Here is a 24,623-nt window from a genome sequence, read left to right on the forward strand (position 1 = left end):
TACCGTATCCAAAGGGGAATCACAAATCTGAGGATAGCTCATGTTAAATAGTGAGTTCTAGGCTAGCCTGGGCTACATAGTAAGATTCTTTCTCCAAGGAGAGAAAAACTTAAAATTTTTAATTATCTTTAACTTTTATATAAAAGAAGACCCTCTTTCCCCCTGGATGATTGGTCCTGGTTACTGTGTCTTCCATCCAGTTGGCATGCTTTTTACTCTTAAGTGTCCAGAGGAATTCTAAATCCTCTGGCCTCTGAACTATAGATGGCAAGGAGAACTAGTTACCTGGAAAATGACTTGTGCCCTTGGCCTTCCACCAGATCATGAGACATAGTATCCACACACATGCTTCACTGGCCAGAACTGGACATGACATTGACATCTATCTATCTATCTATCTATCTATCTATCTATCTATCTATCTATCTATCATCTACCTACCATCTATATTTTAAAGTGTATGTTCTGTTACATTTCATCCTTGGGAGCATCATCTACTTCCTTAGAGACGGAGACTTTCACTGGCCTGGAGTGCGCTGGTGAGGCTGGAATGGTTGGTCGGCAGGCTGCAGGCACCCCTCTGTCGATACCTCTCCAGTGCTGGGAGCAGAGGCATGTGCCAGCCTGCCTGGCATTATCATGTGGATTCCTGAGATTGAACTCAGGTCCTCCTGTTCATGAGACAAGCACTTTACAGGACGACTAATCTACAAATGCCACACTTTGTATTTGGTCTCTTCCCTGTGACGCTAAAAGGGCAAACCCGAGCTAGTGAGAGGCCCGTGGGTAGGACACACGTTGGAGCTACGAGTCATACGTCTATTTTTTCCTATCTATTCATATAGATAGAGAAAAATTTGAAACTGTAAAAAATACTGTAACAAGTGATCACCTCTGGGGCGGGGGAGATGGTAGGTATATATGTGGGGAAGGCTAAGTGTTTATTTAACAGATGTTTGGTATACTTTATGGACTGCTGAGAAAAAAAATGTAAGGAATAAATGAGAAAACTAGCCTGTGATGTTAGGTAGAGAATTAGAGAGATCGGAGCTGAAAGGGAAGAGTCAGTCCCCATCGGGGACTGGACGCGGCAAAGAGAAGGCTGGAGAAGAGCTGGAGAAGAGCAGTCCGGATACACAGCTGCTGCAAGGTTTCCGCCGCCCCTGCCACTCTCCTGTATTTTCAAAGTCTGCGGGACGACACCGCTGAGTGGTGGTGTTTAAGATCCTTGAAAGTCATATTCCTGGGCTTCCAGGCAAACGCTGGGCTGCAGTTACTGTCCCACTGTTTCAGGATTTTCGCTGTTTACTGTTGTTGGTCAACGGTAGGTCATCTACACCACTATTGGGGGTGTTCCCTGAGCTAGTGCTGGGCTGCGGTCATTTTGCCTCACACACACTTTTGCGTTTAATCTCAACTGACATGCTGACTTTAAGGCTGTTCCCACTTCACTGATGAGGCAACTAAGGCTCATTACCAGTGTAGTAGACGTTTGGGTACCAACATCTTAGCATCCGTTTGACCTCTCCCAAATCTCATTAGAAAATGTGACTTTGAGTTTATCTAAAGACTTTTTTATTAGGCTAGCTAACAATTGTCTATTTTTAAAACTAAACATGATTTTCTTTTTGTCATTGACGAGATGGCTTGAAATTTGCTGTGTGCCTTTTCTTTTTCTTCCTATCAAGTCTCTCTGAAGGGATGATGATGGCCTAGTGGGATCAGAACATGCCTCTCCCTGCCTGGGCGGGGTGGGAAAACACGAGGGGGAGGGTGTGGACCTTAGAAATCTCACACGTAGACTGGGAAGACAAAGGTTTCTATACCCAGAAAAAACAAATTGCATTTTGCCTGAAGACAATGGTCTGCCAAGGCAGCTATTGTTTTGAGGAGCAGTTTTTCTGAATTCCTTAATTTCCCCTAAAATATACAAAGGAAGGGGGCCTCCTTCTCAGCCAGGGTGAGAAAGCCTGGGCACTGGGCTTGCTGCTCGGCCGTGTGGGGAAGTATATGAATAGCACAGCAGTTTAGCTGTGGGAAGAAGAGAAGTATTTTTTTCCAGTGACATTTTATTTTTATTTATTACAATTTATTCATTTTAAATCTTGATTGTAGCCCCCTCCCTCATCTCCTCCCAGTCCCACCCTCTGTCCTTCTTCCCCCCTATCCCCTTCACCTAGTCCACTGAAAGGGAGTTCTCCTCTCCTGCCATCTGACCCTAGCGTATCAGGCTGCATCCTAGAAAAGTGTTGTAGGAAAAGAGAAGCAGGTATCTGAGCCTGTTTCTCATTGTGCTGAAGCCTCCGGGAGAGATGTGGTATGAAGGCCAGCCAGAGAAGGGCCAGGGAGCGTGAGGGAAGGGCTTGCCTTTGTTAGATGTATACTGAGTAACCTTCAATGGGCCGGGTGCTGGAGACCCTGAAGGTTGTGGGAGGCATCTGGTAGTATAGGGATCCCAGGGTTCTGACATGCTGAGACTGGAGCCTTGTGGGCAGAGATGACAGTGTGGGTCACAGATGGCAGTCAGATCAACAGTTGAATTCCCTCCAACGCTCCTTCAGGCTTTCAGATGTAGACTGGAGGAACAGTGTCAGTGGGACATAACATCTCCCCCAAGCTGGCAATTGAAGGACTGAGGTTTGTATGGTACCCCAACATCACCCCAACATCATTGCTGAGTTGATACAGCCTGGTCTCACTAAAGGCCAGTCCTGGGTGGCAGAATTCATGCCACCGAGTCCAGAAAGCCACTGCTCTCTCCATGCTTCATACTTACCCAGAACTATTTGCCTCAAGAAGAAGATGTTGTCAGAGTCAGGATGGAGTAGGACCTGAGCAGTGCTGTCAGACAAGCTCTGCCTATGCAAGGTGGTAGCTCTGGACCAGAGCTGGCAGCCAAACACTGAGACACAGCTACAAACACTGAGTGGGGAATTGGGCTTCTCCAATAACAAGCATTATTTTCAAAATGCATTTTTATACGTAACAATCAGGCACCAGGAGTGGACTGGTATTCCAACACATGTATATCAGGTGTGATGATCAAATCAGGGGAATTAGTGTATACATATCCTCAAATATTGGTTATCGCTTTGTTTTCTGAGAACGTTGAAAACCCTTCTCTTCCACCTATTTTGATGTATACAATAAGGTATTGTTAACTACAGTTAGCGTATTGTGCTGTAGCGCACAGGCGTCATTTCTCCCATGGAACTCTAGTTTTGCACCCTTTGCCCTACTTCAAATGTTATTTTTAAAGTGTTTTAAGTCTTTGGGAATTTTATACCCTGTATTTTGGTCGTGTTCACTCCAACTCCTTCCCCTAATTTATTGGCGCCTCAGTTAAGGCTAAGGTTCATGAACCCCTCTTCCCTATATGCTAGAACATTAACCAGCTTGTCAAACATTTCTTTTTATTGTAAAAAAAAAAGTTAAAAGAAAACTTAAAATATAAAAGAATATATATCGCTCATAATCCTAGCCCTATAACATGGTTATTTGTTTCCATGCTCCTGTGCATTTGATTCCACAGTTTTGAAATCCTAGGATCTATACACGAGGCGAAAATCTACTTTTAGTTATTTCACCTCTAAGGATGTCTTGGAAGAAAACTAAAGTATTTCTAAATGAAGGGTGGTGGAAATAAGATCTTGTATTTACCGCGGGGAACTGTTTCCCAGAAGGGAGTGCGTGGTTTGATTTGTAAGTGTTAACATTTAAGGCCAGATAGGCCCTGACGGCTCCTGCACAAGAAATGCTGTTTCTGTTTGCGAAGCCTGGATTAATAACAGATTACACTCCGCTGTGCAGCCATCCGATGGTCATGTGGATTGTGATCTACTCCCTGTGCTCCTGCAGCGTTGAAGACCCTGTAAAACACAGGTGAGCTAAAAGGGCCAAAGTGGTTAATACCTATAATCCCACTATTTCTGCTTTTCCCTTCATAAATGCTTCTCTGGTCACATGCATAGGTGTGTCTGTGTGTGCAGGACTGTGCAGTTGCCATATCCTGTTTTACAATTTGCTCTTTTCCTTGTATTATGTCACAATTAAGTCTCAAAATAAGACTGCTGGGCCTGTCTGCAGTGCTTTTGATGGTGAACAATGCTTTGCTGAGTGTGCTGATTGCCAAGCCACAACTCTTGTCTTTGTTTCTTCTCCTTTCCACGTCAGGTCTCCCAACTTCTCTAGAATTTTCTTCCTGTGTAATCAAGGTCCCTTTCCTTTCAACCCACCAATCTATCTTTTTCTTATCCTCCTTGAAGGAATTACAGGCTGGTCATTTTCCTAACTTGAACCCAGCTGTTTGCCAGGGTCCAGATGAGCAGGAGGAGGCAGATCCCGCCTCCTGTCTCCTGGCTGGAAATAGGGTCCTCCACTTGTCGCCACTTGAGATTTAAGAGGCAAAGGGAACATGGCTTGTTTCCTGTTTATGGAAGGCTCCTCTTTCCTCGGCAGTTTACCTGTCTCCTTTTTCCTGCCCTTGCCTGTCATGTGCCCCGGACAACTTCCTGCTCTGTGTCCCTCATTGGGAGCTTGGTGAGATGGCCCCCCCCTGCCCCTCCCAGCCAGGATCATCTTATATTCCATTTACTCAGCTATAAATCATTTCTGAAAACCTCATGGATGACTTTCGGCTGTTTGGGATGCTATTTCCAGCTGGATTCCCATCTTAGTGGCAAACCACTGTGCTAAGGTCCCTTGTCCCTAGGACAGATTCCTTCAATGATTAACCATTGACAGCAGTAAAAGAAATAGGAGGGGGTCTTTTTGTACTCATAATTGTCTTCACACTCCATGACTCATACATTTCTGATTGTAAGCCAGTGTGAATAATCAGTTATGGTAAAAAAAAAATGTCAGTCAAAGCTATTTTATTCAGAAAGCACAAAATGTACAGAGTCCGTATGTCCCTGACCCTCCCCCTTCCCTTTACTTCCTGGAAGTATGACTAGCCTGAATGGACCCGTGCTACAACTGTGAAACACATGCCGGCTCTAGAAAACAAAACAAAACAAAACAAAATCTTTATGAAATAATATAATCCCTCGTAGAAGTATTTCATATCAATTACATGTCTGTAACATTTGGAGTATCATATTTGGAAACATCTCGCATGTTTTTTTTTAATTTTTTTTTAAGTGTAGTTACTGGAAAATTTTAAGTTGCGTATACGGTTTACGCTTGCTGCTTAGATTGTGTTTCTACTGGACAGTGCTGGTCTATTAAAAAATAAGTGGGCTCATAACACCTTCGTGTGTGGGCACAAGCGTGGCACGGTAACATGCTCTTCACATCTTCTCTCCCCGCTTGGTAATGGCTTTGGAAATTATTACATGTTACTACCTGGAGAGGCTTTAACAATAATGATTTATGGTATTCTGTTATATAAAAACTCCTGGCGTATAATCGGCCCTTTCTGATAAATCTTTGAGTTATTTCAGTTTTATTCCTTATTGCTTTTATAGATAATGATGTAATAGCACCTTTATTTCTCACACTTACATACCAGAAGGAACTGGCTCAAAGAGTTTGTGCAGGTTTAATTTTGACAGAGGTCAACTTTTTTTTTCTTTGTTAATTACACTTTATTCACTTTGTATCCTCCCTGCAGTTTCCTCCCTCCCTCCCGTCCCAACCCCTCCCTTCCTCCACCCTCTGCATGCATGCCCCTCCCCAAGTCCACTGATAGGGGAGGACTTCTTTTCCTTCCTTCTGATCCTAGTCAATTAGGTCTCATCAGGAGTGGCTGCATTGTCTTCTTCTGTGGCCTGGTAATTCTGCTTCCCCCTCAGGGGGAGGTAATTAAAGAGCAGGCCAATCAGTTCATGTCAGAGACAGTCCCTGTTCTATTACAATGGAACCCACTTGGATACTGAACTGCCATGGGCTACATCTGTGCTGGGGTCTTAGGTTATCTCCATGCATAGCGCTTGGTTGGAATATCAGTCTCAGGAGAGACCCCTGTGCTCAGATTTTTTGGTTCTGTTGCTCTCCCTGTGGAGTTCCTGTCCTCTCCAGATCTTACTGTTTCCCACTTCTTTTCTAAGATTCCCTGCACTCTGCCCAAAGGTTGGCCATAAGTCTCAGCATCTACATTGATAGTCTGCAGGGCAGAAGTTTTCAGAGGTCCTCTGTGTCAGGCTCCTGACTTGTTCCCTCTTTTCTCCTTCTTCTGATGTCCAGCCTCTTTGCCTTTCTGGATAGGAATTGAGCATTTTAGCAAGAGGCCTCCCTCTTGATTAGTTTCTTTAGGTGTGCAGATTTTAGTAGGTTTATCCTATATTATATGTCTATATGAGTGAGTATATACCATGTGTATCTTTCTGCTTCTGGGATAGCTCACTCAGGATGATATTTTCCAGATCCCACCATTTACCTGCAAATTTCATGATTTCCTTGTTTTTTATTGCTGAGTAATATTCCATTGTGTAGATATACCACAATTTGTGCATCCATTCCTCCACTGAGGGGCATCTGGGCTGTTTCCAGCTTCTGGCTATTACAAATAAGGCTGCTACAAACATGGTTGAGCAAATGTCCTTATTGTGTACTTGAGAATCTTTTGGATATATGCCTAGGAGTGGTATAGCTGGATCTTGAGGAAGCGCTATTCCTAGTTGTCTGAGAAAGCGCCAGATTGCTTTCCAGAGTGGTTGTACAAGTTTACATTCCCACCAGCAGTGGAGGATGGTTCCCCTTTCTCCACAACCTCTCCAGCATGTGTTGTCTCTTGAGTTTTTGATCTTAGCCATTCTGATGGGTGTAAGGTGAAATCTTAGGGTCGTTTTGATTTGCATTTTCCTGATGGCTAATGAGGTTGAGCATTTCTTTAAGTGTTTCTCTGCCATTTGATATTCCTCTACAGAGAGTTCTCTGTTTAGCTCTGTACCCCATTTTTAAATTGGATTACTTGATTTTTTTGCTGTTTAACTTCTTTAGTTCTTTATATATACTGGATATTAGCCCTCTGTCAGATATAGGGTTGGTGAAGATCCTTTTCCAATCTGTAGGCTGTCATTTTGTTCTGAGGACACTGTCCTTTGCTTTACAGAAGCTTTTCAGTTTCATGAGGTCCGATTTAATTGATTGTTGCTCTTAGAGCCTGTGCTATTGGTGTTCTGTTCAGGAAGTTGTCTCCTGTGCCAATGAGTTCAAGGGTATTCCTCACTTTTTCTTCTAAGCGGTTTAGTGTGTCTGATTTTATATTGAGGTCTTTGATCCACTTGGACTTTAGTTTGTGCAGGATGATAAGTATGGATCTATTTGCATTTTTCTACATGTAGACATCCAGTTAGACCAGCACCATAAAGGAATATGATAGTTCACACAGTCACAAGCAGTGATGAACCTGTTCATTTTCCTTGTTTGCAAATATCATATATTAATAGATATTTTTCCTATCTGATCATTAGCTTCTATAAGATTAAGTTGTACTACTGAGTCATATACTTCTGTTCAAAAAATTTCTGAAAACAATAATGATTAATTTCATATAGAAAAGGATGGCTTTCAAAGGGTTTTCATGTTCCTCATTACAGTATTGCAATATTTTACTTAAGACAAAAACCAAAAGAAAGGTAAAGAGGAAAATGGAATTTTGTGTGTGGAAAAGACACACGTACACTAATTTAATTCCCAAGGCTGTGTGGAAACAGATTATTCTCTGGGTTTTATTATTCCTGCTTTAACACATTAATATTCTAAAACCTAAGCAGCCACGTAAATTGCCAGAAGAAAGTGCAGAGCTGGTGAATGGGTCGTGAGTGGCCTAACTTTGTTGTGGGATAGGAACAAGACTGTAGAGATCACGTATGTGATCAAATGTTTGCAGGTCTACACATGTGTGCGTGTCTATTTCAGGGCTCGAAACCAGGTTCTAGTTTTCTAAGTTCCCATCCTGCCTGTTATGTCCCCTGTTCTAGTGCCTCAGTCCCTCCTGGACAGCCAGGCTCAGCTCGTCTGACCCAGTTCTTATTTTGGTGTGAGTCAAGGGAAGGACAGGAATGCAGAGGAGGCATTTCCACCTATTTGAGTGCTTGTGCCTCCTCCCTGGCCTAGGAAGATGTTCAGCCTCCTCCGAGCTGAGCAGCATCTTCTCCATTCTAGGGATCTGCTGTGGACGGCTGTAAGCAGGCAGCATTTATGCTGAGACCCTGGCGGAAACTGAGCAGCCTTCAAGGGCACTGTCTGTTTGGTTAGCTAAGACCTCGTCTTCACCCCCACCCCAAATCAAGTACATAATTAGAATAAACTATAGTTGTGAAATGTATCAGAAGCTCCTGTGATGTTTGAATGGTCTTTCTTCTTTCCCTGCAGAGAAAAAAAAAAAAGACAGGAAGTAAATGATCCGGAAGTCTAGGAACAATAGGCTTTTCCTGGAAGAGTGGTTCTGAAGCAATGACTAACAGACTAGACACGCTGGGCTGAAAGGCAAAGTTAGAGACCGCTGGCCCCAGAGGCAGGGGTGGGGCTGGTAGCCAGCTAGAGAAGGTTCAGGCAACAAAAAGGTTCAGGCAGGTCTGACTGGTGGCAAAGAAAGACAGATTTCCCAGGATGATCACACTGGACCTGGAGACCATCAAGTTGGTAATTGGCAAACCCAAAGTTTTGGAGATATGCTTAGTATCAGATAGAAATAGTGAAGAGAGGCTATCTTTGCTTACTTCCATAAGAGACATCATAAAGGTCTGGGAAAGCTTAAAAAAGAAAAAGAAAAAGTAGAACCTCCAGCAGATCCTGATGGGTTTTTGGATGTCTTTGAACGGCCCTGAAGTGTCAGTATTTAGAAAGACTGTGAATTCCCCAGCAGCATTTAGTAGTTCACGAGTGATTTTCAGTCTTTAAAGGTAAGTGATTATATTTGGTGAATCAAAACAAAACAAACAAAAAAGGAAGACAAAGAAGGAAGCCGCCCTTCTGTCTTTTTAGCCTAAGTGTGGAAAACAATCAGTTATCACAAAGGATGGGATGCTTCATGGAGCGACACCCTGCCTCAGCAGACCAAGCCGCCCTGGCACCAGCAAGGAAGGCTTCCTTCCTCCTGGGCGCTGTGAGATGGTGTAGCCTTCCCCCAGCTGGGTCATCCATCTTCCCAGACCTTTCAATCTCAGCGGCTGCTTTGCAGGGATCTTTGGGAATGGAGGGAGTCTCTTTCCAACTGAGTATCATCCTCAAGTAAAATTAATGGTTTTATTTACTTGAAAGGGTATTTTTAAAGAAGCAAGGAAAAAAAAAGATCACAATTCTGCCATTTTGACAACTATGTAAACCAACTCCTTTGTTCTCTCATGCCATGCTGCAGAAGCAACTACTATAAAAAAGTAAAAATTAAAGACAAAAAAATGGGTGTGCCTTTCATTTAAGTGTGCAATTGTATTTATACCTACTCTTAAGTGAAATGCACTGACATGGCATTTTGTGTTTTTTTTTTTTTTTTTTTTTTGCACAGAGTTTTCAAATCAACACCCAGAGTACTTCCTTTTTAAACTAGTTGTAATGTCATGTACAGAAATGTAGCATGATAACACAATGATAGCATGATGTAAAATTAAACCTACTTAACCAGTGACTCACAGATGTTCCTTTTAGGGAAATGGAAAGGTGGACATAGAAGGCCTTGTATGGAAAACTCGTAGCAGTTTTACTCGAGGAAGGTAAAAGCCGATGGAAGGCTCTGGAATGTCTAGGAGCTCCTGAGTGGAAGAACAGACTGTGCTGCGTACATTCTGTGGCATACTGCTCAACAGAAGAAGTGAAATCACGCTGCCACATGTGATCACCCCTGTGAGTGATGCAGAAGTCACGGCTCACACAGGATTTCGAGCACAGAAGTGTATGTGCTTTGAGTCCATCTCAGTGGTATTCTAGCTGCTCAGCGCTCCGTGCTTGAGATTGAAGGAGAGGATGCCCTGTGGATGGAAGTTCTTTGAGATGACAAAAAAAAAAGTTTATTATGTACATCTTCTAGCATATTCTAAGCGTTAACTCTGATTTTCACTGTGACTTAGGAAGTCAGCATTTCTGTTATTCCCACCTCACAAAGCTGAGAGAGCGGAGCCTCCACAGGAGGTTTTCCAGGGCCACTCAACGTGGCTGCACCAGGATTCTGGGTCAGGTGATGTGGCTCCATGACCCACAAACCTCTGCTGTATTCATTACCTGAAAACTTAGCCTTGCTTGTAACCTCCTCCTGGAGGTGGGTGCAGGTTATCTGGACATTCTGGTTTTTCCCCTCTTCGCCGTTTCAATGCCTAAATGGGTATTGTGTACGCATCTTCATTTGCCTGTGTTTTTCATGAAGAGAGCTGAGTTACCAGAAGTGGGATGGCTGGATTGAGTAACAGGTGTTATTTGAAATTTCAGTTAAGGGCTTTTAATACATCTGCTGGGGGACAGGCAGTTTTGGCTACATATTTAACTCTCATGGTGCTATGGTTTGGCTAAGTTTTAGTTGGTCAAAAGCCCATATGTTGAAGATTTGGCCAGTCAGGGTTAGTGGCAGTGAAAACTTCAGAAATGAGGTTTAATGGAAGACTTGGATTTAAAGGTGTATGTCTTTGACAAGGATTGTCAGACCCTTATCCCTTCTGTGAAGTGAAGTGAAGTAGTGAAGCAGATGGCTTTGCTCCACCAGGAAAATTGTTAGCTGCTAACAGGGCCAGTAGCAAGAGCACTGCAAGACAGGACAGGCCGTTTGTAATCAAGATGGGTGTGGTGTGCTACCTGTAGGAATGCTTGTTAAAAACAGTATGGTTCTAGTTTCTAGAGGAAAAAAAATGGGCAGCTGGGGTGAGTGTGTTGAGGGTCTAGGATAAAATGAAGTTGGGAAAAGGAGAATGAGTCTTCCCCAGGGAGGAGCCTCCTAGTTGGTTATCCAAAACCTAACGGCCAGTCCTACTCAGATGCAATAAGCTGTATTTTCTTTCCTTCCTTCTTTCTTTCTTTCTTTCCTTCCTTCCTTCTTTCTTTCTTTCTTTCTTTCTTTCTTTCTTTCTTTCTTTCTTTCTTTCTTTCTTTCTTCCTTCCTTCCTTCCTTCCTTCCTTCCTTCCTTCCTTCCTTCCTTCCTTCCTTCCTTCCTTTATTTCTTTCTTTCTCTTTGCTTATGCTTACATAATATATATATATATATATATATATATATATATATATATAATTAAATGGGGAAAAAAGCATGAATTTGAGAGGGAGTGTGGGGGACCACCATGGAAGAGGTTGGAGGGAGCAGATGTGGGAGTGGCTAGAGAGAGTGAATAAAAGGGGGATGTTATAACTACATTTTAATTAAAATAATTTAAAGAAGGGAAACGGACAGCCAGGCAGAGATCCTGTGGTACTGACCTCCATCATGGAGCTGCCTCTCCCTTCCCTTCCAGCTTCTGTGGGCACAACTTGATTATATCTGCTCAGTTGCCCTTACGCTCCTGTCTTTAACCTTTCCCGTTTCTCATCTTCATTCTTTCTTTGGCCATTGTTTACAAATAAGGACCATCAAGGGCAGATGAGTGTGATGGCTAATTCAGTTGTCCGCCTGACTAGATTGAGAGCCACCTAGGGGGACAAGTCTACGGGCACACCTGTCAGGGATTTTCTAGATTAGATCAATTGGGGTAGAAAGATCTACCCTGTGGGTGACCCTGCTTTCCAGGCTGGGACTCTTGACTAAATAGAGAAGAGCAAGCTGTCTGAGCAGTAGCATTCGTTGACCGGCTTGGGCCTGCACTGTGACAAGTGCCTTGAGTCCCTGTTGCCTTGAGTCCTCTCAGTGACGGATTGCACCCTGCACCCATGGGCCAAAATAAGCCCTTCCTTCTTCAAATTGCTGTTCTCACATGTTTTGCTGCGGCAACAAAACAGGTAACGGGCACATTGAGGAAGAAGATGTTTTATGTTTGGGTAGGGAAGATGCTTGGGGGCCTTGGCTAATGGAGATAGGGGCAGGGCAAGAAGGAATTCAGTGTCAAGCAGTAATTTTCACTGTTGGCTCTTTGAGTTCTTGGGTCTATTGACTCTTTTTTTTTACCCCCTCAAATGATAAAATCCCTGCCTTCTGCATTTGGGGTAAGTGGTTGTGAATTAATGAAACTATGAAATGTGTTGAGGGTCATGTGACTCACAGCTCTATCTATGTATGGGGGGAGCAATTTCTCCAGATGTGAATGTCAAATTAGCCAGTGCAACGGTTCACAACAGCTGGGGCAAAGTTTTATGTAGGCAGGAGCTGAATCTGTGGGTAACACTGGGCTTTCGTGTTGATCACCAGCTCCTTAGATTCTGTGTACCCTAATAATCGAGACTTGGCTCTAAGCCAGTAGAATTAACACCTGTGGCGTTCACTATTACCTGGAGATAACTATTGGGTCTTTATAAGTGACTGGGAACTCTCATTTAAATGGGGGGGGGGAGCATGGAGGGGCCTTTTGTTGATAAATTGGCTCCTGTCTTATTGCACTTGGTGCTATCATTCAAAGAAAATAATAATTTTTACTTTTCTGAGATTTTTTTTGTGTGTGTGGTTTGGATACAGAAGCTAAAAAAACTCAAAACTAAAAAAAGGACAAGTAAAAATGATGGATTAATAATGGTTTCTCTCCAAGATCCGGGAGAAGAGAGTTCATGACCTTCTGTGGTTTGGCCTGCTCACTTCCCTTCTACATGTGAGTTCCATCTCTTTCTCTAAAGAATCACGTCTCCCTGATGCAGATTTTGTGGTCTGGATGTTGAGATTGCTGTCTCCCAAATGTATCGGCGGCTCAGGTCTGATCAGTGAACACCCATAATTCCCATAGCCTCAGTGACTATTCTGGGATGGGTCCTTGACCAACACTATATCAAAAAGACAAACCTGAGGATCTTTCTTGACTTCTTGGAAGAGAGATCATTTTTTTTCCTTTTCTTTTTTTTTAACCTAGAGTCGATGGGGGATATCTTGTCACCATGGAAGGAAAACCTGCCAGAAAAACAAAACCAGTGTAAAAGGAAAAAGAGCCAAGAGATGGAAGCTAAGTCCTGTGACACTGTGTGAGTGTCTGGATGAAGCCATGCCAGAGCCATGGCTGTTAGCTGAACAAATAATCTTGTTTTCTTTTCTCTTTTTCTTTGCTTCCTTTCTTTCTCTCCCTTTATTTTTGGTTTTAAGTCACTGCTTTTTTCAAACCTCAAATAATTTGAAATATAAATATTCTATGGTCAGTAATGAAGCCATCAGCATGCACATTTAGAGTTCAGAGAAATAAAATGTTACTATGTGCTGTTTGCTTTCATGGCGTCGAAGGAAAACATCTCACTGATGCTGCTGTCTCCCTATTACTGGCTGGTCTCCAAAATATGTCAGGATGAGAAGTCACATTTTTTTCCCTCCCAAAGGTGTTTCTGACAAGCACACGGCACTCAGACAGCCGGTGTGCCTGTGTAAATCTCCCATCTACCTCACCTTGTGACAGCCAGTCTTATCTCTGTTTGCAGAGACTAGGTGTCCTCTCTCTGTCTTCGGTCTTGACTCTCATGTCCCAGTCCCCATCTGAAGCTCTGTCTCATCTGAATGGAGAATCTCACATTTCCCCACTGAGGAAAATATCCCTCCACAACAGGAATCACACTGACTTTGAAGATTGTACTCACCTCCCAGGGGACTCCCAGGGCACCCCTAGGCCTTGAGGAGATAAAGAAAGGACATGAAAGAGGTGTGGAGGTTATCTAAAGAGGAGAGAGACTGAGGGAGCAGAGACTGTGAAAGAAGTTGGCTTAGCCAGCTGTTAGAAGGATTATTTTTCCCAGATACCAGGGCTAGTGTTACTCCTGTTATCATGAGCCAGACCTTAGGCCAGTGAAAGTATTGCAATGGGAATCCCATAACTCGCATGTCTGGTTTTACTGCAAACGAAACAAACAAACAAAACCCCGTGTTTAATGATCAATGAGACCATCTCTGGAGTGGAATCCAGGCTGGAGACATAGTTGGGGTTTAGAGTATGGGTTGGGGTCCGAGTGCTTAAATGCTTGAAGGACACTGCCGTGGCTCCGCCCCCACACATGAATATACGGTGCAGGGACCATGGCTGTGCCGCCAGAATCCTCTGTGCTTCAAAGAGAGGCTTCGAGCCCAGAAGGATCAGTTTGTAGCCTCTGCTTCTTAGCAGCAGCATCTACGACAGGTGGCTGCAGAGTGAGCATGCTCAGATCGAATTCATGGATTTTCAGCAGGTCACAAGCTTTGAAAGCACAGACTATGGTGTCAGGTTGGCCTGGCTTTGTCACTCAGTGATGTCATTGCCTTATGCTAGGAGCTTAGTGGCTGAGAGACAGTTTCCAAGTCCAGGCAGTGGGGTTGCAATTTCTACCAAGGACTAGAGGGGAGGTGCGGGAGGGGTAGACTTGGAGGTTAAATTTCGTGATACAGATTGCTCTCAATGCTCTCACCAATCACCCATAGTAAACACTGGGAGTCCTACAGACAGAGCTGAAGAGATGCATCTAAGATGCCGCTTGTGTGTTTTCCCAGAACCTCTGCTCAGAGAGACAATATCCAGGAAGAGTCAAGAACACCAGTCGAATGAAATCCTGCTCCCTTTCCATTGTCCACGCACCTGGGGCCTCCATCTTCTCGTCTGTGAAACAGGAGCCTAAGATGCTCTCTTAAGTGATTAGAAGGCCAGCTTAATGAGATATTATACAAAGCACTCAATGTTTGTTTCTATGACTTTCTAGCACAGTCTGGTGCAGAGAAGAACGAGGGATTATTTTAATTCTGTAATCGCAAGCAAATTTGAACAGATCCTGTGTCATAAGTAAGACTTCATACACCTCTGAACTCATGATTTATATTGCTCAGTAGCTTAGAGAGTTGTAAAAATCTACCTAGAGACTATAGGGAAAGGTGTAAAAAAAAAAAAGAGGGAAGGAACTGGGCACGATGGTGCACGCCTTTAATCCCAGTACTCAGGAAAACAGAGGCAGGTGGACTGCTGAGTTAGAGGCCAGCCTGGGGTCTATGAAGTGAGTCCAGGACAGCCAAGAGAGAAACCCTGTCTTGAAAAACAAAACACACAGAGAGGGAACAGAGGAGAGAGAGAGACAGAGAGAGAGAGAGAGAGAGAGAGAGAGAGAGAAAGAACAAGAGCCTGCTGAGCTCTTAAGATCACCCAGCAGCCAGCAGTCCTGAATACCCTTCATATCCCATGTGTACAAACGCGCACACCTTGCTCCCTACTCCCAGCTCCAAGCCCTACACTGCCTGCCCCATGAAGAAAGGGAACTAATGGAAATGAGATTTTTATTCACCTAAAAGAGAGAGGCAAGTCACTGACTGTAATAGATAAGTGATTCCGGGAGACACTTTCTAGCTGGGAAGGGAGGAGGGCTCATCCACCCAGCCTCATGGTAGCAATTATTTGAAGCTCTTCCTATATTTCATGCCTTCCCTCCCACCCCCACAAACTGAGATGTTTTGCTGTTGCCAAGGCAAGGCATAAGACCTAAGAGTCCTTCGACAAGTCCACCAGAGCGGGCGGCACTGTCAGGAGGCAGGTCCGACCTGAGGTGCGTGGGCCCTCTCACCTCCATGAGACCCAGTTTCTTCCTCTGTAAGGTGAGGCAAGAGCAACTTTTAGCCACCGCTCCACTTTGCATTCCCTAGGAGGAGGAGTTCATTATGAACGATCGCAAACGAAACAAGCCGGACTATAAGTGAATGGCAAGCTTAAGTAGACCTGTTGTCCAATTCATTTCATGATTTAGGCAGCAAGTGCTTAAAGGAGGAGCTGACTGAAGAGCTAGCCTCATTTGGTAAATATTTATTGGATGTGTGCTATCATAGGGCACTGCCTCTATGACTTCATCTGTGTGGACAGCTGCTCCGAGTACCAGGAGCAGCCCACGGCATCTTATCAGTGGCACTGGGAGGTTTGCGGATATATTACAGACACGTCTTCGTTCGTGCACATTTTCCCCGAGTTTGCCTGTCAGCCTTCCTTCTCTTTCTTTTTTAACTGTAGCGAGCACATCTGTCCCAGAACGCGCCCAGCTACTCTGATTTTGGAAGCTAAGCAGGATTGGATGCGGTTAGTCCTTGAGTGGGAGAACACATCTGTCTTAACAATAAATTGGCTGTTTCCATGTGCTTTCCACTCTTGATTTATTATTATTTAGAAGTACAGCTAACCACTTTGAAAGCCAACATGAATTTTGCTCAGGAGAAAATATGATTTTATTGCTCAGTTCTTCCCAGGTCAGGCTGTTTTCAAGTAGTTGAATATAATTAAAGACGTTGACTAGGCACACGCACTTAAGTGCTCTAGAGAGAGAGAAAAATTCCGATGGAAACAATGACATCACAAACCTTGGAGAAAGAAAGAGCATAACATTGTTTTCAGGAAAAAGAAGTGTACTTTAGCTAGAGGTAATTTATAGGTGAAAAGGTCTGACCATCTAGCTGGAGTTTTACATTGTTATAATGTTATTAATGAAATCACCAGAAGTCCAATTGCAGGCCTGGTCTCTGTATGGCTTTAAAGTACAACCAGTCACTTCCCTGGAGAACCTCAACTTATTCTTGTGAATTGTCCTAAAGTAGGAGGACAGGACCTTGAGGATGAGGTTGTATGTTCAGTCTTGTAACCTATCACCAAACAGATTCCAAAGTCTTTTGTAACATAAACTTTTGATTCTATCGGTTACACTAATGCCTTTGTTGCACTTGGGCCAAATGCCATTATCCCTGGATTAGCTAAATATTCCACTGCAAAGCTGTATGGTTTGTAAATTGGAACTTTTTGTAGATTACCTTGGCCTGCTCACCTTCCCTAACAATTCCCAACCCCCTAGGGGAGTTATCAAGTGCTTTCTTTGATGGTCAAAGAAGTAGTTCAGTGTGACACTCATTGTAAAGGACTGGAGGAAAGTCTGGATGAAGAGACCTTGCAATGTATTCGCAGTCCACTCTGCTGACTTGTAGAACAGTTGGGTAAGAACGTCTCGTGGTCTACAGCACAGCAGGACAGCTATGGCTGACAGCAACTAGCTGTGTCTTTCCAAAGAGCTAGTGGGGAGAATTCTGAATATACTCAGCAGGTAAAAATGTTGCAGGTGAGAGACAGGCTAGTCATCCCGATCCGATTGTCACGCGTTGAGATAGCGCAGCGTGTGGCGTAGCATGGACAGCCACTGCATTTCAAGGAAAAATGAAAATGTGGATTAAAAACATCATTGCCATTTGTTCTGTCTGAGGCTTATGGGTGTCTATCTCCTCCGAGGGAGGTGTGGGGGAGCTGTCTTTGCTCTTTCACCTTCTGTTCCAATCTCTGCAGAGAGGGAAAGTAAGAAGGAAGCCTCTTTTGTCACTGACCACTTTGGTAACATCAAAGGATTAAGAGAAGTAGTTTTTTTTTTTTCCTCTCTTTCTTTCTGTGTCTCTCACCTACTTCTTTTGTCCCCTCCTCTTCGCTCTCCATAAAGCTTATCTAGGGAGCCAGACACCATTTGCCATGTCACAGTAAGGTGTGTGTAATGCATGCTCTGATGGCTCGCTGTTTATAACACAGCCACACGGAGTTGTCATTGAGGCAAGAATTGCTTGCTATCAGGACCAGTGTCCTCCACCAGGATTACCCAGGCCGGCCTGGACTCAGATTGGTTTCTTAGAGCAACGTGTCTCTCCCACTTAATATCTGTGCCTTTGTTTAAGAGATTCCCCACTTGTTTGCCATTGTTCCTGTGGTCGTTCGTTTTCTTTTCAAAAACGCAGCCCATCTCAGTGCAAATTCGTATTTCATTTCGGGGGGAAGGGTAGAGAGGTAAAAACAAAATGAAACGGAAAGCTGCTCAGATAACGCAGGGGGATTTTAAAACCCCTTTGTTATAACAATCCTTTTATGTTTGAAATATTTATTGGGCCTCTTCCTGGCCACCATCGGAAGGGAAACCTGAATTGGTGCCCTCTAAGCTGTTCGGGCGGACAGAGGAGCACATGTTTACACGTCAAGATGGTGCTTGATCTCAGAACGACAGGAAACGATTTTGCAAATCCAGATAAACTATTTTACCCTAGAAAGTGTACGGGGCTAAAGACAGTTCAAAGTAAGCACAGGAGAATCTTTGCCCTGTGACCCCAAGGTAGCAAGTGGGGAGAGCCTAGCTTCACTTCAGGGAGGCTCTGGTAAAACAGTGGCTGCAGAGGGCCTTGGTTTGCCTTGGTGAAAGCGCTCATGCAGCGGAAGCACCAGAAAGTCTGTTCACACAGTGAAGCAGGGCACAGCAACACAGCAGGGTATCGCTGAATGCACAGCTGCTCTCCCCAGAGCTTTCTGATTTGGCACCCTTATGGTGAAAGTTGTGGATGTTGGACATAATTGCACCTCTGGTTTTGGTACTTGTTTGGTGAGACTAGTTTTCTTCTGGACAGGCTGGAGCTAGTAGCTCAATTCTACTCCTTATCAAAAGTTAGTTTTAAGTAATTCGAAGTTTGGGTAGATGAATATTGCATGGTCAGATTGTTTTAAAATCTAACAGAAGAGCAGAGATGGTGGGTCAATACTTTGCCACCAACCCTGGCAAGGTAGATCCTCAGAAGAATGAAAGAACCTACTTCTCAAAGTTGTCCTTTGAGCTCCACAAACACACCACGGGATTCATAAGCACGCTCGAACATACATGAATATGCACACGCACACGTCTGCACACACACACACACGAAATATAAGGGCTGGAGAGACGACTCAACAGTTAAGAGCACCAGCTGTTCTTCCAGAAGAGCCGGGTTGGATTCCCAGCACGTGGTGGCCTACAACTGCCTGTACACCAGTTCCAGGGCATCTGATGTTTTCTTCTGACCTCTGCAGGTACCGCACACACGTGGTATACAGACATGCTGGGGGAAAATACCTATACACATTTTTAAAAACTGAAAAATATTCCTGAAAGAAGATTAAGGAGAATTTCCCTTCTAGACTTTGTGATTTATCATAAAGCTAATAAAAATTATAACATTATATATAAATCAATGAAACATGAGACAGATTATATGTACACATTTATATATATTTGTATATACAAATATATAAAAGGATATGTGTGTATACACACACACACACGCACACATATATATGTTAGCATTAATGAGCCTTTGCTTCCCACCACTTGGTATCCCAGGAGTTTATGCATTAGCTCAATTCTCACAACTTTTTGATATAGACATTAATTGTTATCATCCTCATTAGCAGATGAAAATACTAGACACAGCAAGGTTTAGTGACCTATTTAAAGTTAAACAGTTGATGAGTGGTAGAGACAAGAATTAAACCTAGGCAATAAAAGTAGATCCCTATTTGACCCACATATAAGGTACAAAATTAACATGCAGATAGATTAAATGTCTGCGTGTATAAAAGTGATGGCTTTTATAACCTTTTTAAAGTAGTAGAGGATAATCTAGAGAAACATTCATGTGTACTTTTGTGGGGAGAGGAGGTCCGAGACAGGGTTTCTCTGTGTAGTCCTGATTGTCCTGGAACTCACTCTGCAGACCAGGATGACCTTGCCTCGGAGATCCACCTGCCTCTGCCTCCTAAGTGCCGGGATTCAAGATTGTGCCACCATGGCTTGGCATCATGTACACTTTTTCAAGTAAGACTAAGATCCCAGAGGCATCAAGAAAAAAAAAAAAACTTTGATTTAATGACATAAAAATTCAAAACCTCTGCTGACACAGCACAATAATAAAATTAGATGTCCTGTGAATAAGCCAGAAAAAATATATTTGTGATACATTTGATAGCAGGTTTAATAATATGAAATATATAACAGGTAAAGAATGTTTGTAAAATAGCATAAGAACAGTTCAACTGAGAAACGTAAAATATGCCAAAACTGTAAGATACAGATATGTCAAGAAAAGCCATGGTGGCAATATTCAAGGTACCAAAAGGCTTTTGGAGAAACTCCCAACTTTCTTACTTAATATCATCTTGAGAGGAGAACTCAGCTGGAGTGGTAGCCCTCACTACCTCAATCATCTTCTAAGATATAAGTTCTGGGGCCCTTACAAACCCAGATTGTAAGTGGAAACTTGCCAGTGACTGGGGAGGGGAGAGGTTGAGCATGCATGCTTCAAAGCTTCTCCAGAAAGGATTTCCTGTGGTTCTGTTTCCTGGTTTTCTTGGTGGGAGGTGTTTCTCCCTCCCACTAGGTGGTCCCAGTCTTCCTGTAACTGTTTCTGCTCCTAGTAGAGTAAATCTTTGACCCCCAATTTGCAGCTTTTCCTTAGCTCCACCATCTTATCTAGTTTTCAGGAGAGGAAAACGATGTATTTGAGGCTTCCTTGTCTTTACATTGGCCTGAGGCTTGAGTCTGTGGTTCTGTTTTGGGTTGTACAGAATCTGGGTTGAGATGATAGGGAAACAGCTATCAGAGTAGTAGTGCGAGGCCATGGGAAGCAAAGATTGATATTCTTAGAGATTATCTTGTCCCAAGTCAATGTTTTAAAAACTTCACTGTGCTCAGGAAACAGGAATAATGATGAAACAGTCTTTCAATTAGGATTGGATTTTATTAAGCAAATAGTGTAACGTCCAGGACATTGCCCTAATTTTTGTTATGGCTTCTAGAACTCACTATAATGTAAAGCTTATTTGATGGTTCTGCTCTAAATTCATGCTCACCAAGCTAAAGGGACCTTGCACATCCTAGGATGTCTCCCCTTCTCATTCTCCAGGGAACTGTCTACCAGCCTTTCTTCAGATCTTAATTTTAAAAAATTAATATAATTTGATTAAATTATTGATAACATTTAACACAGACAAGGTCGAGGTGGGGAGGAGTGCTCTCAGACATTGCTATTAGAAACCACCTGCTGAAAGTTTATAGAAATTGCCAAAACGTGTCTTGTTTATTAAAATTTCTATTGACATAGATTTTAAAACTTAACACATCTAAAAATTTAGCCAAAAGAAGCAAAAACACCAGTGAGATGGGTTTTATTTAAAAGTGTTCACTGAAGAACTCTGGATAACCCAAATATCTCTTAGGGAATATTTGAGTCAGTTACATCACATCCTCATATAGACTATCATATGACTGCTAAAAGGAACCTCTTAACTCTGGGATGGTCTTTTAAAAAGTTTTGTAAAACATGGTATTAATAGCTCACTTAGAAATATGTTTATATGATATAAGTATAAAAGCAAAAAATACAGCCATGTTATTAACATAAGACAATCATGAAACATGTCAGTGACCGCAAACTAAAAAGATTATAAATGAAGCTTAGAGGGGGCTGATACAAGAAAGGATTCTTGTCGGTGTGTTAGTATTGGGAATTTAGGAATAGGAAGATAATGGGCCCTAAGCCCAGAAGATATAGTTATTATAAAACAAACAAACAAACAAACAAAAAATAAGATACAACCAATGCAGGTGACTTATGTCAGAGTCAGCTGATGGCTTTCCATCTTTCGGATATGATGAAGGTTAAGTTTTGAAGGAAGGCTGGAGGAGGATTCCCTGGAAGATGAGAAGGGAAGACATCTTAGGATGTCCAAGGTCCCTTTAGATGATATTAAGTACCAGAAGCCATAGCAATAATTAGGACAATGTCCTGGTGAGGCAGAAGTTATAATCTTTCTTTTTGTCTTTTGAAAAAAGAAACTCAGAAGACCAAGAAGAGGAATCCAAACTGGCATAGCCACTCTGGAAACCCACGTAGAGGAGTCTCTAAAAGCTAAAAATTAATCTACCAAATCACCCAACTATGCCAGTTGTTGGTATGTGCCCAAAGGGCTCGACTGCCTACTTTGGCTAAGTCATATTTATTTCAGCTCTATCCGCAATAGCTTGGAAATGGAAACAACCTAAATGTTTTTCAACCAGTGAATGGGTAACAAAAATGTGGTACATATACACAATGGCATGCCATTCAGCTTTAAAAAAATGAAACTTGTAGGTAGATGGATGGAATTAGAAAATATTATATTGAATTAGGTAATCCAGACCCAGAAAGACAAATGCTACATGTTTGCTGTCATCTTTGGTTCCTAGATCTTCAGATGTGAGTGTATAACCTGGAATACACATTGAACTCTGGAAAGTAAAATAGGACTATGGAGGGGTAGTAATAGACAGAGGAATAGCAGAATACAGATGATATGAAGGGGGAGATGGGTAGGGAGATTTAACTAGGGAAAGGGAAGGAGGTCAATACAGGAGAGGTGGGGAGAAGAAAATTTAACAATAAGGATGTTTGAAAAAGCCATAAGGAATCATATTATTTTTAATTTACCTAAAATTATATATACACCTATAAGTGTATATGATATATATATGTATATGATATATATATATATATATAAAATGAAGTTATGCCTCTTGCTTGACAGTGAATACACCAACAACTATACACTGTCCAATGAAAACCCCAGTGCCAAGCATGATAAACCTCCCTTTGAATTGCTGGTTAGTTAAGTCCAATACACTCCCATGTTGGAGGTTAGTCTGATGCTTGTATTTTTATGTTAATTACTGGCCCTCAAGATCTGGTCACTGCCCAGATATACCTATCCTTGTTGTGTAAACCTGCTTAAGACATTATTCCTGATTCATTGATTAAAAGGCCTAAAACCTGGGCAGGGCAGAAGGGGGTAGGCATGGCTAAGGTTCCTGGGCTTTGGGAACAGAAGAACCACAGGAAACAGGAAGACAGGAAAAGAGGAGGAAGGAGGACACCACGATGGATTAGCATGGAGAAGAAACCATGTGGGCCAGGAGAAAGGACCACGAGGTTGGTGTGGATGGAGAAAACATGAAGGTGAGAAATACAAGCAAGTATTTATAAGATTATAGATGGAAGGTAGAACAGATAAGGATGGTTAAGGGGGATAGTATTGGATGGGGGCTGGGAGGTGAAGGGTGAGGTTATTGAGATAGTGTAGGTAGAACTATCTTCCCACTCCAAGGTAAATAAGGCAATTATAAAATCTAACAGTTGTCTGTGTCTTATTAATTGTGGTAGCGGGTTAAACAATAATACCACTACAATAATTACAGGGCTAATAATGAACATTATATTGTACAGCACCCATTTATTTCCAACAACACTCCCAAAACAATTTAAGCTATTGCTGCTGACAGTGGTGGCCTCTCAGAGGTTAAAGGTGAGTCCCTATTACTTCAGACACTGGACCCATGAGGTTTGAGCTGAAGACTTGAAAACCTTCTCCTTGAGGACTAGCTTTTATAGCACTAGAGGTACTGTGCAAGCTGGAATGGGAGGGAACCAACCAATAGTCCCACAGAGATGTGCTATCCATGAACCAAAACATCCCCACAGCATGGAAACATCCCTAAATGTGCAGTAGTGACATATCTCACGGGTAACCAATAGCTGTCTAATTGGACTTAACACCTACCCAACACGACAGAAAGATGTCTGGACCTGGAGACCTACCCAACTACTGGATGGAGGTCATGGATTTTAGAGGAGAACCCACTACCTGTCTGGAAATGACAAAAGAGCCACAGCCTTGATACTTCAACTACGGCTTGCTAAGGAAGACCTAAACTACGACAACACCAACAGACATGCCATCATAGAAGTAAATCTCACCACGCATGGTCCCTTCTCAAGTGACCACAAACCCAATTTCTCTCCAGTAATGTAACCTGACACTCATACGAAATTCCTTTGGATTAGTTGCTGTATCTCTATTATTCAATAAATGCCTGGGTACCGGTCAATGGTGTGGCTACTGTATAATTTCATGGGGATTATTTATGAGTGTTTACTCTTTGCTTCTGGTTTTTACTTTAATATGCTGATTGAACAACACTATGGTTACCTATCTTGATGTGGTCCATGAAGCCCTGTATCAATATCACCCAGGAGGTTTTTACGTGTGCATAGTCATCACTGAGGAGGTGTTATATATGCAGAATGTCAAATTCCATTCCAGATTATGAGATTAGCAACTGCATTTTAATGGGATCCTGAGAGATTGACATGGACACTGAAGAGTGACTTCTGACTTCATACATGTGACATATGTGACGTCATTATGTCAATGCTGTCATTTTTACTGTCAGATTCCAAGGAGTGAATCCTAAGACCCATTGCATACTTTCAGTCTTTAGCAGATTGCTGAAGACTTGTCAGATCTCTACCCTTCACTCACGTTCCTACTAGCAGGGAGTTTTGATTCGAGATCTTGAAGGGCATTTGCTAAGACAGGAACATTCAGATTTTATTGGATTTCCCCCAGCATAGTTGCTGTCTTGCTTCTAAAGTGGTATTATTGAAATAGTCTCAGTTTCAGATTTTGGATTTCTGAGTCCAACGACTGAAGGAACAGAAGACAGACAAAGAAGATACAGGTGAAACTCTTCTCTTTTGTTCCTTTTTTTAAATTTAAATTTAATTTTTTTTTTTTGTGATGCTAGCCTGAGGACGTGAGGGTCCAGGATGGTGACTACATTATCAGCAGGATATTGTGTGATATGTTTTTCATATTTATTCATGGTTTCAGAAAATACTTGTGCTGTGCATGGTTGTGGGTGGAGTAAAGGCTTGCAAAAAGACCGATCAGAATCAGGAATAACCAGAATATGCTAAATCACAATAAAATTCTTTATTTTTCTTGTA

This window comes from Psammomys obesus, unplaced genomic scaffold (genome assembly GCF_907164565.1).
Source record: "Psammomys obesus unplaced genomic scaffold, mPsaObe1.curated_primary_1811, whole genome shotgun sequence".
Classification (NCBI taxonomy): domain Eukaryota; kingdom Metazoa; phylum Chordata; class Mammalia; order Rodentia; family Muridae; genus Psammomys; species Psammomys obesus.